The 14,336-nt window shown below is 40.2% G+C and overlaps 1 long non-coding RNA gene across 3 annotated transcripts in view; it reads right to left on the bottom strand.

Moving 5' to 3' along the window:
• The window catches only part of LOC109637953 (uncharacterized), a 34,157-nt gene that overhangs the window by 10,928 nt on the left and 8,893 nt on the right, over positions 1-14,336 (bottom strand). For all 3 annotated transcript variants that reach the window (XR_011244366.1, XR_011244365.1, XR_011244367.1), the window contains exons 2-3: positions 2,491-2,551; positions 2,294-2,424 (exon numbers count right to left, since the gene is read on the bottom strand). This is a non-coding gene — a long non-coding RNA (uncharacterized lncRNA). The remainder of the gene's footprint in view (positions 1-2,293; positions 2,425-2,490; positions 2,552-14,336) is intronic.

Genomic DNA, 14,336 nt, shown 5'->3' with positions numbered 1-14,336 from the left:
ATTTGTTTCAGTCCAAGTGAAAATGTGTAATTCATGAGCTGCTCAGAGTTCTTCAGAAACACGGAGATCTTCAGAAGTTGCCTTTCCGTTCCAACCAATCAGGGAGAAGGATGCCGTGGGAAATTTTCCGACATCAGAAGAATAATTCCTGCTGAACTTCGCTTTCACTTAATTCATGGTAATCTGGGCTGTATCTGCTGTATGATGAGCCAAATCATTAAAATATGTTATTTCATATTGTGGAAGGGGAAAAAAAACATCTACTTAGCAAAAGCGTCCAAGAACAAATGTGACCTTTCATTGTGTTTTAATGGAACAGTGCATCATTTAGTCATCACTGTGGAATTCATGTTGCTGTAGGACTGAGGGAACAGTAACTCTACTGATCTTGAAACATGACATTGAAAAGCATCTTCAAACTGTGGAGGGAAACAGCAGCCACTCAAACGTCAGCTGATCAACGCCTGCTAATAAACATGAAGGAGGAACAGATTCTGACATGTTTTCTATTTATGTTCATGTTGTTGATAAATTTGTTGGTAGTCACAGTTTTAGAAAATGTCTCTAACTGGAGAAAAACTATGTATCAAATATTAAAGGAAAATGAGGACAAATATGTTTTTAAATATTTTTATGTCTCAGTTTTTTCTCGAATATTTTGTCTGTGATTCACAGAAGTGACCGTAATGTTAAATATGCATTGAGTCATTGAAGTGTGAATTTGTATCTTGAGATCATATTTCATAGTTTGTTATAAACTATATATCATTATTCAATTGTGTTATATTCAGGTGGTAAAAGGAAGTTATGTTTTCATCTGCATTTGTTTATTTGTTAGCGGAGTTGAGCAAAATCTACTCAACCGATTTCCATTAAACTTTGTGGAGGGGTGGAGGATTACTCAAAGCAGAACCCATCAAATTTTCACGCGACTCCAGGAATTACTTTTACCGTGTTCAACATTGTGAGATTCAGCGTTTTATTATAAACCATCAACTTATTCATGGATCTTGGTTGATCAAAATTACGAGGGGATTACAATGTTTAGGGGAGTGGTTTCCATGACTGTTTCAATTTGATGCTGATCCAAATAAAAATCTGGATCTAGTGAATTTAAATGTTTCATAAGCAGACTGTTGGGCCTCGGGCAGAGAGAACCATTCTACTTGAAATGGAATAAAAAAAGCTGTTCAGATTTAACAGATGTTTATGTTAAAATAAGCAAAAACTCTATTAGTACGTTATTTTTCATGTATACAGGGGCTTGAAAGATTTGGCTGCTGTGTAAGTAAGTAAATGCAATTATATACATTTAAAATCTTTAATAGTGGAGGTATCTTCATCAGTATAAGAACAAATAAGATGTAATGTGAGATCCTGTGTTGTGGTTGCGTTGATGAAGTGCGTATGGAGCCTCGACAGTTTGAGAGAAACCCTGAGTGTGAACAAAGGGCGGACCTGGGGTGATTATAGATTATACGAGTCATCGTGGTTCATGACGGAGTGTGATGCTAAGAGGGGAGCACGGAAAATTACCACACAGTAAATTAACTCGGCGGAGTGTGATTAAAAATAATTTTTTCTAAACTAATTTGCACTTACTGTAGCATAAAATTAAGGTTGCATTGGAACAGTTGGTTCAATTTTCAGAGGACCATCAGGACTTTCGAAATTTTAATGAGGATCCAAATTGCCTCTTTCTGTCCCATCCATATTATTTATTTGTGACAACCCAATGTTGGGTCTATCTGTTAAAGAGCCACAATAGTTTGGTAGAAAACAGGAACTATAATAGGCTTCTAGTTGCTACCGTCAATGACCTTTGTTATGATTTTTTTTATTATTATTCCTGATGGAAATAATTGAAAAAAAAGTCATTAGAATGTGGCCCAGTCCCTCTGCTCATCAGTCTCATGATGTCAAGAGAATCACTCTGTTTGAGGGCAGAGGTGACGGGTCAGCAAGGGGTTAAATGGTTGACCTTTCAACTCTCCACTCCATTTACAACCGCAGAGGGCAAATATAATTAGTAGCACTTTGTTTAGAAATCAAACCACTTCATCATCCGTCCCCACTTACTTAATCTTCTCAACTGGTCAGATGGCGTTTCAGAGAAGGAGAGTAAAAAAATCCATATTGAAGGGAATGTAATCTTAATGAATATGCATCTAATCACCTATGGGAAATGGTTCTTTGGCAGAACAATTCTCAGCTATCACAAGTTTTTCGGGGATGAAATAGTCTGTCACTCTGTTTCAGCACTTCAGCCTGGCACTCTGTGTGTGTGCGGTACCTTTCCCTCGTGTGGCTGACACAAGGATTAGCCTACTTGAAGAGGACGAGAGTGGATCTTTATGAGCTCTTCACGATAAGGCAGGGAGACGTTCGGGTGACGGGTGTTCTAACCCGACCTCCTCATGGTCACTGTGTGGAAGAGAAATGTTAGAAGATGACAGCAGAGAGAGCAAGCAGAATATAATCATCCTTTACCTCAACATGGCTTCCGTCCAGCGCGGTGGCTGCATGGTCTCCATGGACGGTCACAGTCTGTCTGAAATGACAGAATAAGAGGCCGTGACTGACTTTGATTTGTTACAGGAGAGCTGAGAGCCTGTCCGCCCGCCTGCGCAGTGTCTCTGTCCATATCAACAGTGCCTTGTGATTAGAACACAGTGGTGTTTAGTCTGGATCTATGGGCTCAAATTAGGGTCAAAAAGATGTTGAGCTTGTAAAGTGATGTTGACTGAGTTTTTAGTTGTAACTCAACCTTTGTTAACCTGTGAAATAAATCTCTGTAAGAAAGATCTTCTGTACATGTAGCAAAGACCGAAAATATACCAACATTTATAACCTCTAAGTGAATTAATCTTGCTCATGTGTGCTGATTCGGTTAATACTTTACCCCATGCGTGCAATCACAAACTGTCAGGTTTCTGTTACGTTCATTTTGTAGCAGCGGCCCGGGAACCTTGTTCTGTGCCATCTGCTGCATTTACTTGCTCTTTAGTCCTGAACTGATCTGATCTGATCTGCTCTCACTTTACATGTTAACAATAAGCACTCAGAAGTTATTAGGACACATACAGGACTTGAAGTTCACTTTGTGTTTGTTTGATTCGCTCGAGATTTTATGAGACACATACAGTATTTAAAAAAACATTAGGTGCGCACACAGTTCACCTGCTACACAAAACACGAGATGTAACGTGATGCGCACAGCCATCAGGGTTCAAGTGACCAGAACGATCTGGATTCATGATCTGTTTTTAACCTTTAGTGAGGCGCTTTCCACTGTCTTTTAATATATACCCTTACAGTATATTATTAATATTATTATTTCATTCAACAATTCAACATTTACAATCTTTTAGCCCTATGTTTGGTCTCCACCACAACACGGTATCTGTCACGTTAGCTTGTAAATGCAGCACATGTTCTGGACAGGGTGCGCAGCAGAAAGGTCATGAACCATAAAACCAGAAATAAAATTTGTCACAGAGCTTCTTCATCTTCTAACCACAACCTGTACAGCAGCTCCTGTCTCAAATAAAAATAACATTCTTCACTTGTTACTGATTGATCGGGGCAAAAACAAAACAGAGACATTAGCTAATACGACCATAATGTCCAACTGAATGAATGAAGTGAAACAAAGTGGCCATACGGTCCGATGATCTGGTTAGTGAGGGCACTCAGCTAAACCACAAACATCAGTGTGTGATGATAAAAACTCATCTCTCCACATTCACGTCATGTAATGGTTTTTATAGATTTCCAGACAGTAACCTACACCATGGCTGTGGTGGATAAATGTTTTAAAGACCTGACTGCAGGCATACGTGAAGGCAGGTTGGTGCAGTGTAGATATTTCATTAAGAAATAAAAAGGCTTACAGACGCTCCAGCTGGCAGGTTGGCAGATGCAAAGAGACATTCTGAAAAGACTCAAAGCACAAGGAAACGCAGGGAAACTGAACAGACAAACTTATGAGTGAGAGGAAACTCGGGGAATAAATCCGCACAGCAGGCGGAGGTAATGAGACACAGGTGAAACACATGTGGGGCGGAGAGAGTAATCGCAAAACAGCGAAAACAACAGCAGACACATGAAGGGGAAATATGAAATAAAAGCAGGAATACATCAGCCAATACACACGGCCAACCTAAGCTCAGGTCTTTGTCAAGGCTTCTCTGTCACCGGGCTGAAAATCTTGCAGTAGGATCAAAAGTAGTTGATCTCTGGTTCTGTGGCTGTGAGTAACCTTGTGCGTACAGTGAGCGAGGCAGGAGGGCATGTTTCTGCCTCAGGCTGGACACCTGTAGTTGAAAGAGCTGTCTTAAAGGGATGGATATGAAAGACCCGCGCTACCAAGAGGAACTATTAAAGCAAGTGTGTCAGAGGCAGCAGGCTGCTCCGAAAGAAGCTGTCCACTGAAACTTGTTTTTATGGTTCTGATGGTTCAGCTGGTTTCATATTATCTTATTAATGCAGGTTTCAAATAACTATCTCCTTTCTCCCGACCTTCCTTAAATTTTCTTAAGAAATCAACGTGTATTTCAAATATTTTTTCTCTCAAAGATGATTTCTGTCATTTTGGGGTATTCTGTATTCACTTACAGCAGCTTAATCCCCCGATCATTACTGCACAGACTCCAAATGCGTTTGTATCTGGAATATTTTTGGCTTAATTTCTGAATAGCAGTGGATACATGTCTTCCACTTTGATATTGTCCATGGTTGCAATAAATGGTCACTTAAATAAATCTTGAACATCAGTGATCATGTTTATCATGTGCAGTCTGGTTTGGACATCCATCAGGGTCCTTATGGAGACTAAAGGTTCCAGTACAGTCCTGTACAGTAAACCAGAGCCTTGCCCCTGTCGCACTGTGGTCACTCCGTAGGCCACCCAGCTACAGGCTTGGCTGATCTCAGCTTCTCTCCTCTGTGGCTAAAGCTTTTCCACCAAAAGTACATTTTTAATGACACACTTTGTTATGTGGGTCCATTGGGGGCCCTTAGTGGCTGTGCTTTAATAAAGAAAGTCTCACTGCCTGCTCCCTTCGGAGAAAGCTTCATTAAACCCGGTGACGGAGAAAAAAAAAGATCTTTGAAGTCCCAGATTTGAGCCTATCCAAACTTTATATTTCTCTGTCCATCTGTCTGTCGGTTGTTTTATGAGTTTATTTTTTAATGTAACGTCAATGGGTGCAATAAACAAACAAGATATTTTGAAGGACAGATGATGTGACCCCCTAAGGGCCACTTCATAACCGTAATGGAGTGAGTGTGTGATCCTTGGGGAACAGTGTCTGGAGCAGAGAGAGAAGGAAAAAATGCACCATCAGTCTTCATCAATAATCATTCATCGTCATCTTATAATATCCAATCTCACAGAACCGAGAGATGCATGATAATGTTTTCAAAGCTGAACTGAAGCCAAAACTTCACCAAGCTTTTAGATTGTGTCCACGATTCATCTTCAACACAAATTTAACCTATCGTGAGTCTGTAAGTTATTAAAGTAAGAATTAAACCCAAACGCACCAGAAAAATAAGCACTTGAACCTTTATCAGTGTGATAGATCTACATAAAATGAGAGAAAACATCTTTAATAATAATTTCTTTGAACTGTACTATGACTTTTTTAAGTCCACGTCCAGTTCACAAACACAGAGGAGCCAGGATTTATGACTAATACTGAGGCCAGCCACCAGGAGGCAAACAATTTTTCTTCACTTTTGGAGAGCCGTTGTGTCATCAAACATTACATACAGTCTATGTTTAGTATTAACCTCCAAGTTTTACTAGTAGAAACTAAACTCCACCATTTGAACCCTTTGTAAGTGTTATAATATTTGTCACAAGCCGATCTGACAACTCTATGAAATAATGAGTTTGTGGATGAGTGGATGAGTTCATACTCTGAAGAAACCATCCAAGACCTGCAGGAAGTTCATTGCGTGCTGCCATGGAAACAAGTAGGCTTTCGATCGGTCAGTGGGGGTGTTTTAAGTGAAGTAAATGGGAAAAGTGCCAATTGAAAGACAAACTATAGCCTGAACTTTACAGTCGACCAGTCTGCTAAACATAAAACATTGTTTGATCCTTTTTCTCCAAAATCAGTGATATATGTGATTAAGCCACTGAGACTGACCATAGATGGTTTATGTCACTAGGTGAGTAGCTCACAACATTAAATACAGGTTGCACTACCTGTTTTTAATGGCGAATTAAGTCAAGTGGAGCTGCAGGTAATTGTTCTCTAATGCTTCAAAGACTTGTACTTGTTCCCTGCTAGAATGAACACCTGCCTCTTGGCTCGGTGCTGTAATAATAATAATAATAATAATAATAAGAAGAAGAAGAAGAAGAAGAAGAAGAAGAAGGGGAGAAAGGATTGCAGCTGTGCTACAGTTGTATTTAGTCTGTGAATTTAAAAATAACTTCCACAACTGCACAACTGCCTTTGATTTCTGAAATTGATTAGACGGGTTATCGGAAGTATCTCCCTCCTCTTCTCCCATCTCAGTTCTCTATCAGGGAAATAATTACAGAACAGACTGATGACAAAACTAAATGGATGCTATTAGTAAGCTGCTGGAAAAAATGTCATTGTGTCAGGACCGGACAAGTGAGTGGTCTAAGTGAGTCAGATCTTGAGCTGCTTTCAGACATGAACCTGAGACTGGATATTATCCTGAAATTATCTGGAGAGAACAAATGTACAAGTCTTTCTCCAGAGTTTGAGCGTGTCAGAATGTCTGAGAGAGCCCATGTGAGAATACAGCATGAAATTGTCCGGAGAATATTCACAGCAGGCAAGTGGGTGTTGATTACATTTCTAACACAGAACTGAAAATAATAAGAATGCAAATCTCTCTGAATGAAAAGACAACGAGATTTTTAGGCAATAAGGGCCAATACCAGTGTCGATGTGCTGGAAACAAAAACATAGGATTTCAGCAGTGGAATTCATTATGTCCTGCCTCACTTTACTCAGGCACAACCCCTCGTCTGAACACACCAGAGATTTCACTGCTGTTGACGTGTGTTGCCACATGTCCGACTCTGAGAATCTCCTGCTGCATTCATTATATGAAAAAGACAAAATCCTGTTAATGTCCGGAACAAATTGCACAGATTTCCTTTTTGTAATTCATGTCTATTATGTTAGAGAATAACAGCTCAGTCCAAATGTTACATAGTCGACTTCCTTGTGCTGGTGTTTGATTAGAACATTGGCATATTCAGTTCCTATAATAGGCGTCACGTGGCACAAGCATGCTTGCGTGTGCTGCACAGGCACAGCTCTGTGTACCCACACACTTACAACCATCATGTATCAAGACATGTGTACTCAGATAATACCAACATCACTGTGCTTCATTCTTCTCCCAACAGAAGTTCCAGGTTCCAGTTACCCCTCTAGGGAAAGGTCTCATACACACTCAAATGTCACAGGTCAAAGTTCACCAAGGGTGACCTCCACACGACGCCATACCTCGAAGGGAATGTTTTACTCGTCCTCTCGCTCGCACGGAACGGAAGTGAGTAGGAGAACTTCTAAATTTATTGCTGTGAAACCTGGTGGAAGGATGTGGTATGAGTCAGGGAAGAACCTATTAAATGTTGGTGTCGATCTACATGGATCATTGGGCAGATCCAGGAATTTTTCAAAATTGCATCAATTTCTCAGAGAATAATTCAATTTGGTGCAGATCCAATTAAAAACCCGGATCTGGTGAATTTAAGTGTGGTTTCATAAGGGGGTTGTTGGGCTTGGTGGAGGTAATCCATTCCAGTTCCTCCTGTGTCTGTTTGCCACAACTTGTTTGTGTTTCATAAGAGTCAATGATCCCTCCGCATGTGCCACATGGATGAAAGCAGCTTTCTTTCTCATGTATCACTCTGTAACCTGCGCTCTGCTCTTGGACTTAGTTCTGTTTTAACAAGCTTGTTCTGAAATGAGTAGCGGAGAGTTGTGGGTTGGACTATTTCTTGGCGAGGCACAGTAACTTTACTGCACACATGGCCAAGAAATAATCTGGCACAAATCCACCCATGGAACTCAAGTGTTGTTTTTACACTTCAGTTCAAACAAAATACCACATGTTAATTACTGAACTTTAGAGATGTTGGTGTAAGTGTATTCCTCAAAAAAACGTATTTTAATTCTGACTTGTTTCATGATACATCTGACAGGGACGGAAAATTGAGGATTCTTCAGTTGCTGCTTGTGAGCTCTTGTTCAATAACTCAAAAATTAATGTTCAACCACCTCCAGCAGCAGTTCTTACACAAACCCAATAATTCTACCGCAGCTTTTATCCAGTCCATTTATTGCCCCTCTCATTTCCCTCTCCTCCACCTGCAGTTACCTCTCTTCACTTATTTATTATCCATCTCAAATCATTCAACCAATCAGCCCAACCATAATTTAAGCATTTAACCAATCATTTGCTTCTCTCTGAAACTGTACCTTAACCAACGGTGAAGAAAGAGTAATGGAAAAAAGGGTGTTTAAGCGTTATTAAGTAAATCTCTAAGTGTTGTGTGCACAATAGAACAAAATATGTGAGGAGCAACAAGACTTGAAATTGACGGGTGTAGATGCACCATGACCCTCTGACAATTAGGGTCCATGTGTCCTGGTTGAAACAGATTAGACAGTATGGAGAATAGCGTACACACAGGTACTGGGACTTCCACAAAACATATCATATATTTGACCTAAACACTTTTTAACCATGCATTGGATGGTTCTATCTTATTAAATATGAATAAAGCAGGAATGTTACTCTGGAGTTCATGCGCAGCAGAAAAAGAGGAGCTCACCAAAGTTTGCTATTCAACTAACGTAATGGAAACAGAACATGCAGGCGGACAACGTTGTGCCTCTCCTGACACGGTATATGTTAAATCCACATTTCCCATTTCAAACCTGTAACTCATGTTTTACATGAATAGTAGCATGCATACGTAGTTTTTAAAAAAATGTGGTATAACCTTTTCTCATTGCCAGTAGAGGAGTTTGCCTTCCTGTTTTTTCTTCTGGATGCATCGTGTTCTACGCCACAATCGCACCAAAAACTGAGAACATTGCACACCTCACTGTTTTCCGAACTGGTGTCTCGTTTTGAATTTGAATCCATTTCCACTGCAGACAAAAGTCAGATGTCAAAAGGTCGGTTTTTTGACCAGTGGAAAGGGGGCTTCATATTACCGATGGAGTCTGTATGCCTGCGGTGGTAAAAAGAATGAAGCGTCATCATGGTTGAAGATTTGGATGGATGTAACGAAGAGCTGTATTTTTGAAGAATTTACTAAGCACCCTCTGGACAGCTGATTGTGAATTTAGCAAAACGTTAACGCTATGCAGGACACAGCGAGTGGCTCATCATCATAACTCATCTACCCATCGCTTCAACTTCTCTGCATCACCCTTCAGCTACTGAAACCTCCGAGTTACTGTCAGGGCAAATAGTCTTTTTACTTCAAATAATTCAATTTTAATCTTCAGTCTGCCTCCCCTAGTCGAATTGTAGATGTTATACAACAGCATCCAGACTGTGCAACAGACCGTGTCCATTTTCTTTCCAGGTTGAGTTTCCCAGGTAATTGTGCTGCTCAGTGTTTACACTTCCCACTTCCCGTGCGTCGGCTTTTGTGTTTGCGTGATGCACAAGCAGAACCAGAAGCAGGTCAGGAGTGAAATCAGCCATCAGGTTGTTGGTGCGATGGAAAATAGACGATTTTTAATTCATGCTGCTGATGAATAAGTGATCGGCTCCAGTGTTGGGGGCCAGGCTTTAAGGCACGGGACATATGGGCAATGAGGAGGGGCACAGATGCTCCTCAGGGCCAGAGGGCTGATAGGCAAACTTAAGAGGGACACAAAGAGGGGAGAAGAGACATCGGGGCAAGCATGAGAGATGAAGACAAAATGTAAAATGAGAGGAGAGACGTGTTTACCCTGCCTCAAAAGCAAACTCCGGTCCCACTGTGCAGAACTAACCCCCTAAATCAGTCCCCGAACCCAGCGTCTGAAGTGCCAGTTCTCCGCAGGGGCCTAAAGAGATGCTGCTTTAAGAAGTTTGACTCTGAGAATTAGGTCCTGTCCTAGTCTGACCTCCAACAAAAGTAAACGGCTCAAACAAGAGAACTTCGACACCCATGCGAGTGACAAGACTAATCTCTCATGGAAGTGAACCTGAGATATTGGCACAAACATACCGGAAAGGGCAACACGCAGATACTGTTAATAAAACTTCCCTTTCCCCCACTAAAAAATCCTTTTAAAAACGTTCATAATCGCACACATGCAGCAGACACACACACACACACACACACACACAAATGTACACATTCTGCAGAGCTTGAAGCACTGAGAGGATCTCAGCTCCATCTACTGGTGACACTTTGAATAATCTGCCACACTGCATGTGGCCGAGGGGAAATAAACACCAACAGAGTTCCCTAAAATCATTTTCTCCACAGTCTTTGCCAAGCCTCCGTCTTTCCATTTATTCCCTCTTCAAGCCAAGAAACTAATCTGACATGATTAGTTACAGTTTGCCAGTGCAGCACTACAGTATCTTTTATCATCCACAAAGACCTTCTATTACAACACAGGAGGACGGAGGTAGTTTCAAATTAGATTTGATCCAAAATTTGATATCAGGCATTGCACATGGTGATGCCTGTTTACAAAAGATTATTGAAAACACAAAATGAATCATACTTTGTGTAAGAGAGTCGTCATTGGCTTACACAAGGTTTCTTTAGAGGTGTATGATACCAAACTTCATGTGACTTTCTTGTCCCAGCATCAATATATGTATGCTTGCATGGGAATCTTAAATTCGTCTCTTTAGTTTACCATTTATGGGGCGCAATTTTGATTTTGTCCTTATATAAATGTGAAGGGGTACTCCACAGAGTTAGTATTGCATTTCCATAATGTTTCACACTTTGACTTTCAAGAGACATTAAAATGGTTAAAACTGAAGCTATAAAGCCTGAAATATCCAGATTTTTAGCATCACATATAATTCAAGCCTGAAAAACACTGGATAGGTACATCATAGAAGTCGACAAGGTCTTTAGTTAGAGCCTCCGTGTCTAGTTGAATGAGAACTAAAGGAAAAACTTTAATAAAAATTGACTTTATTAGAAATTGACTGCTCCCACTGATAATGGTAATAGCTTTTACAACTAAAAAAGATTAAACATAAGACTTGAGTCCAAGTTGAGGTTTGCTCATTCATTATACAAAATACTATGATTTAACGCTATACAAATCAAATGTAATTTATTTGAATTCACGATTATTTATTCATTTTTGTTTTGTTTTGTCAGACTAGAACTGAAACTAGAAGTTCTGTACAGATTGTGTGTGTGTGTGTGTGTGTGTGTGTGTGTGTGTGTGTGTGTGTGTGTGTGTGTGTGTGTGTGTGTGTGTGTGTTTGTGTAAAATGAATGATTAGTAAAATTGGCATTTGTCCCTTTGAAAAAAAACAAATCAATCACAAAATATAAAATCACTGTGGGATCAATCAGGGATTTTTAGCTTGATCCCAAAATACACTGACTGTTGATGGAGCTCCTTCGACATGGAGATGAGAAAATGTCATCTGAGGTCTGTAGCAAGACTCTAATGTAGTAAACGAACAGCAGTGCTGCAGTCGCCCAGGGAGGCTTGAGTTGCAATCTCAATTATTTTGACTACACTATGTAGATGTGGCACCATTTCTGGAGAGATTCTGCTGGCAGTGTGCTTCTCCTATTCTTATCACCGCCGACAGCAGAACAACAGCATAATAAAATCTATTGTGCAGCTACTTGTAAAATTCTCCTCCCGACGGGAAGAGCTTGTGGGACATTTCCAGAGATTAACTTTTTCTAAGTTGACACAGAGGAAAATCTTGCATGACACTCAACATACAATGTAAAGGGTTTCAGATAACATTCAGGGAATATTTACATAGGTAAAGTGGGGACTAGATAACCGCCCCTCTGAATCAGCATATAGTTGTTAATAGTCTGTATGTGTGCGCATGGGACCAGGTTCTCTCATCTGACTAAAATTACAGACAAATACATCAGTTTGTTATCGGTGGAAACAGCTGCTCAAGAGCTGCTTGTTAACTGGTAATCAGCTGAGGACCTGCAGCGAATGGCGACAAAACAAATCTACCTCTCAGGAAGATCTTTTCAGAAAACCACGACCTGGTCTCTCACAGTCTACTATCTCCACCTAGATCAGAAAATGAATTGCCGCTGTACATGTAAAGGATTCCCCCGCTTTCACCAACAGTCCTTCACACTGCATTGTTGAACAAAGCGTAGCCCACAGCAACACAATGGTCTTCTTTATCCTGCCTGAATACAGGGCAACACAACACAGCAGGGTTGGATAGTGTTGTTCATGCTGAGGAAGTTGTGTATATGTGTGTGTGTGCATATGAGAATCAATCTTTTCCTTTTCTGACGAGGGGAACATGATGTACTGGAGGAGCAGAGATTTCCTTGATAACATCACACTCTGCAGCATCACACACACAAATGCAAAGTTACAGAGGGTGGTAATGAGAGGCTGATAGCTTCTCTAAGGATGTGATCCGACCTAATTTGCATCATGCTAATTCCCTGTGGTGACTGCACCTACAAGACAACCATATTAATGTTAAGTGTGTGTCTGTGGTCTCATTCAAGAAGAGTGTGTGTCGCTCTGAGGGAAAGAAAGATAACACCGCACTGTCAAGAAAGAGGGAGAAATAAAAAAGAGAAGGAGAGCGTGGAAAAAAAGATTTGATTCAATGATACTAATCTCTTCGATATCCACAGTGACGTTCTGCGAAACGTCCAAATTATTCTTTTCGTCTTTTATTCATGACCTGTGGGAAATCCTGACTTTACCCTCTCACCGCTTTGCTCTATAGTCAAACTCGATCTGCATCCCTCTCTCTCTGCACCTCTCCTGCATTCTCCTCATTCTTTCATATTTCATCTTATCATCCCCATGTGTGATACCTCACTGAGCTCATGCATTCAGGAGTGATGGCTTATTAACATAAAGTACATGATGTAGGAGCAGTATTGGGGGATTGTGGCAAAAGAAGCAGCCCTGAGAGCATTGGCATGTATGTTTTTCCTTAATTACTGGTGATTATGCTTTGATGTAAGTCGTGTCCACTTGACAAATTGATTATGACAACTAAATGGATTCCTGCTGTTACATCATAAAATGACAATTAGCTTAATTAGCTTAGTTTGTGCCCTGTCGTATAATAAACTAAAGTTAAATATGGAATTTTTGGTTGTTTATAAGAGAAATTAGTGAGAAAATAGTAAATGTTGCTTTAAAAACTCCACCTCTTTTTATTTTCTCAGGAGAACCAAGAAAAAAGCAATCCAGCTAGCAGCTCTGCAGAATCGTAAAACCTCCGTCGTTTCTAATCTGCTTTAGTGGGTCATCGCGCATGATGTAAAATCAATAGCCCTGCGATGCGTAGCTCAGAGACTGTATGAAATAAATTGTAGCCGTGGTGTTTTCCGGACTAAAAGCATCGTGGTGGCATGTCCACCTGGGTGTCATGTTTGCATCACTGCTAATTGTAGCTGGAGCCATCTTGCTTCATACCAAGGGCCAAAGGTTTCACAGAGAGGGACTCACGGACACGACTCACGAACATGAACGTGCAGTCAGACCAGGACCAAAACAAAGGACAAAGAAGATTGGGTTACGACAAAACCGCATTTTCTATTAAGGACTCTATTACTCCACTGTATCTCACAGAGCTACTGCACGACATGATGTAGAGGTTTTCTCGGATAGAATATCCTCTGGCTATGTTCCTATTGATTCCAAAAAGTTATCAAATGAACACGCTCAATGTTTCATAACTGCATTTTTATGTGTGAATACTCTGAGCTCTTTTGTTTGTTCAGTGCCTCAAGGTCTTGCAGTCAAATAAACCACACTATGGTCAATAGTACACAAGAGTAAACAGAAGTTTAGAAACTCAAAAATGTCTTAAATACAAAGACTGCAAAAGTTAAGAGTTAAGAGTCATTTAAGAAAATGTACGTGTACATTTTTCTAATTACGGTGATCATCTATGTTTTCTTTTAAATTAAAAGCTGTTTTGAACCAAGTTGAAGTTTTAATATATGACTTTGCTGATGATGTCAAGAAACTTTTTCAACTCAAGGGAAATTTAGAAGCTGTGTCGGAGCTTTCGATCACATCACATCTTATTGAGAAGATGGAGTTAGTGGTAAAGAATATTCTCACAATCTTTACTCAAGTTTAAGTACAAATTCAGAAATG

The sequence above is a fragment of the Paralichthys olivaceus genome, chromosome 10 (genome assembly GCF_024713975.1).
Source record: "Paralichthys olivaceus isolate ysfri-2021 chromosome 10, ASM2471397v2, whole genome shotgun sequence".
Taxonomy (NCBI): Eukaryota; Metazoa; Chordata; class Actinopteri; order Pleuronectiformes; family Paralichthyidae; genus Paralichthys; species Paralichthys olivaceus.
This window is presented reverse-complemented; position numbering and strand designations above follow the sequence as displayed.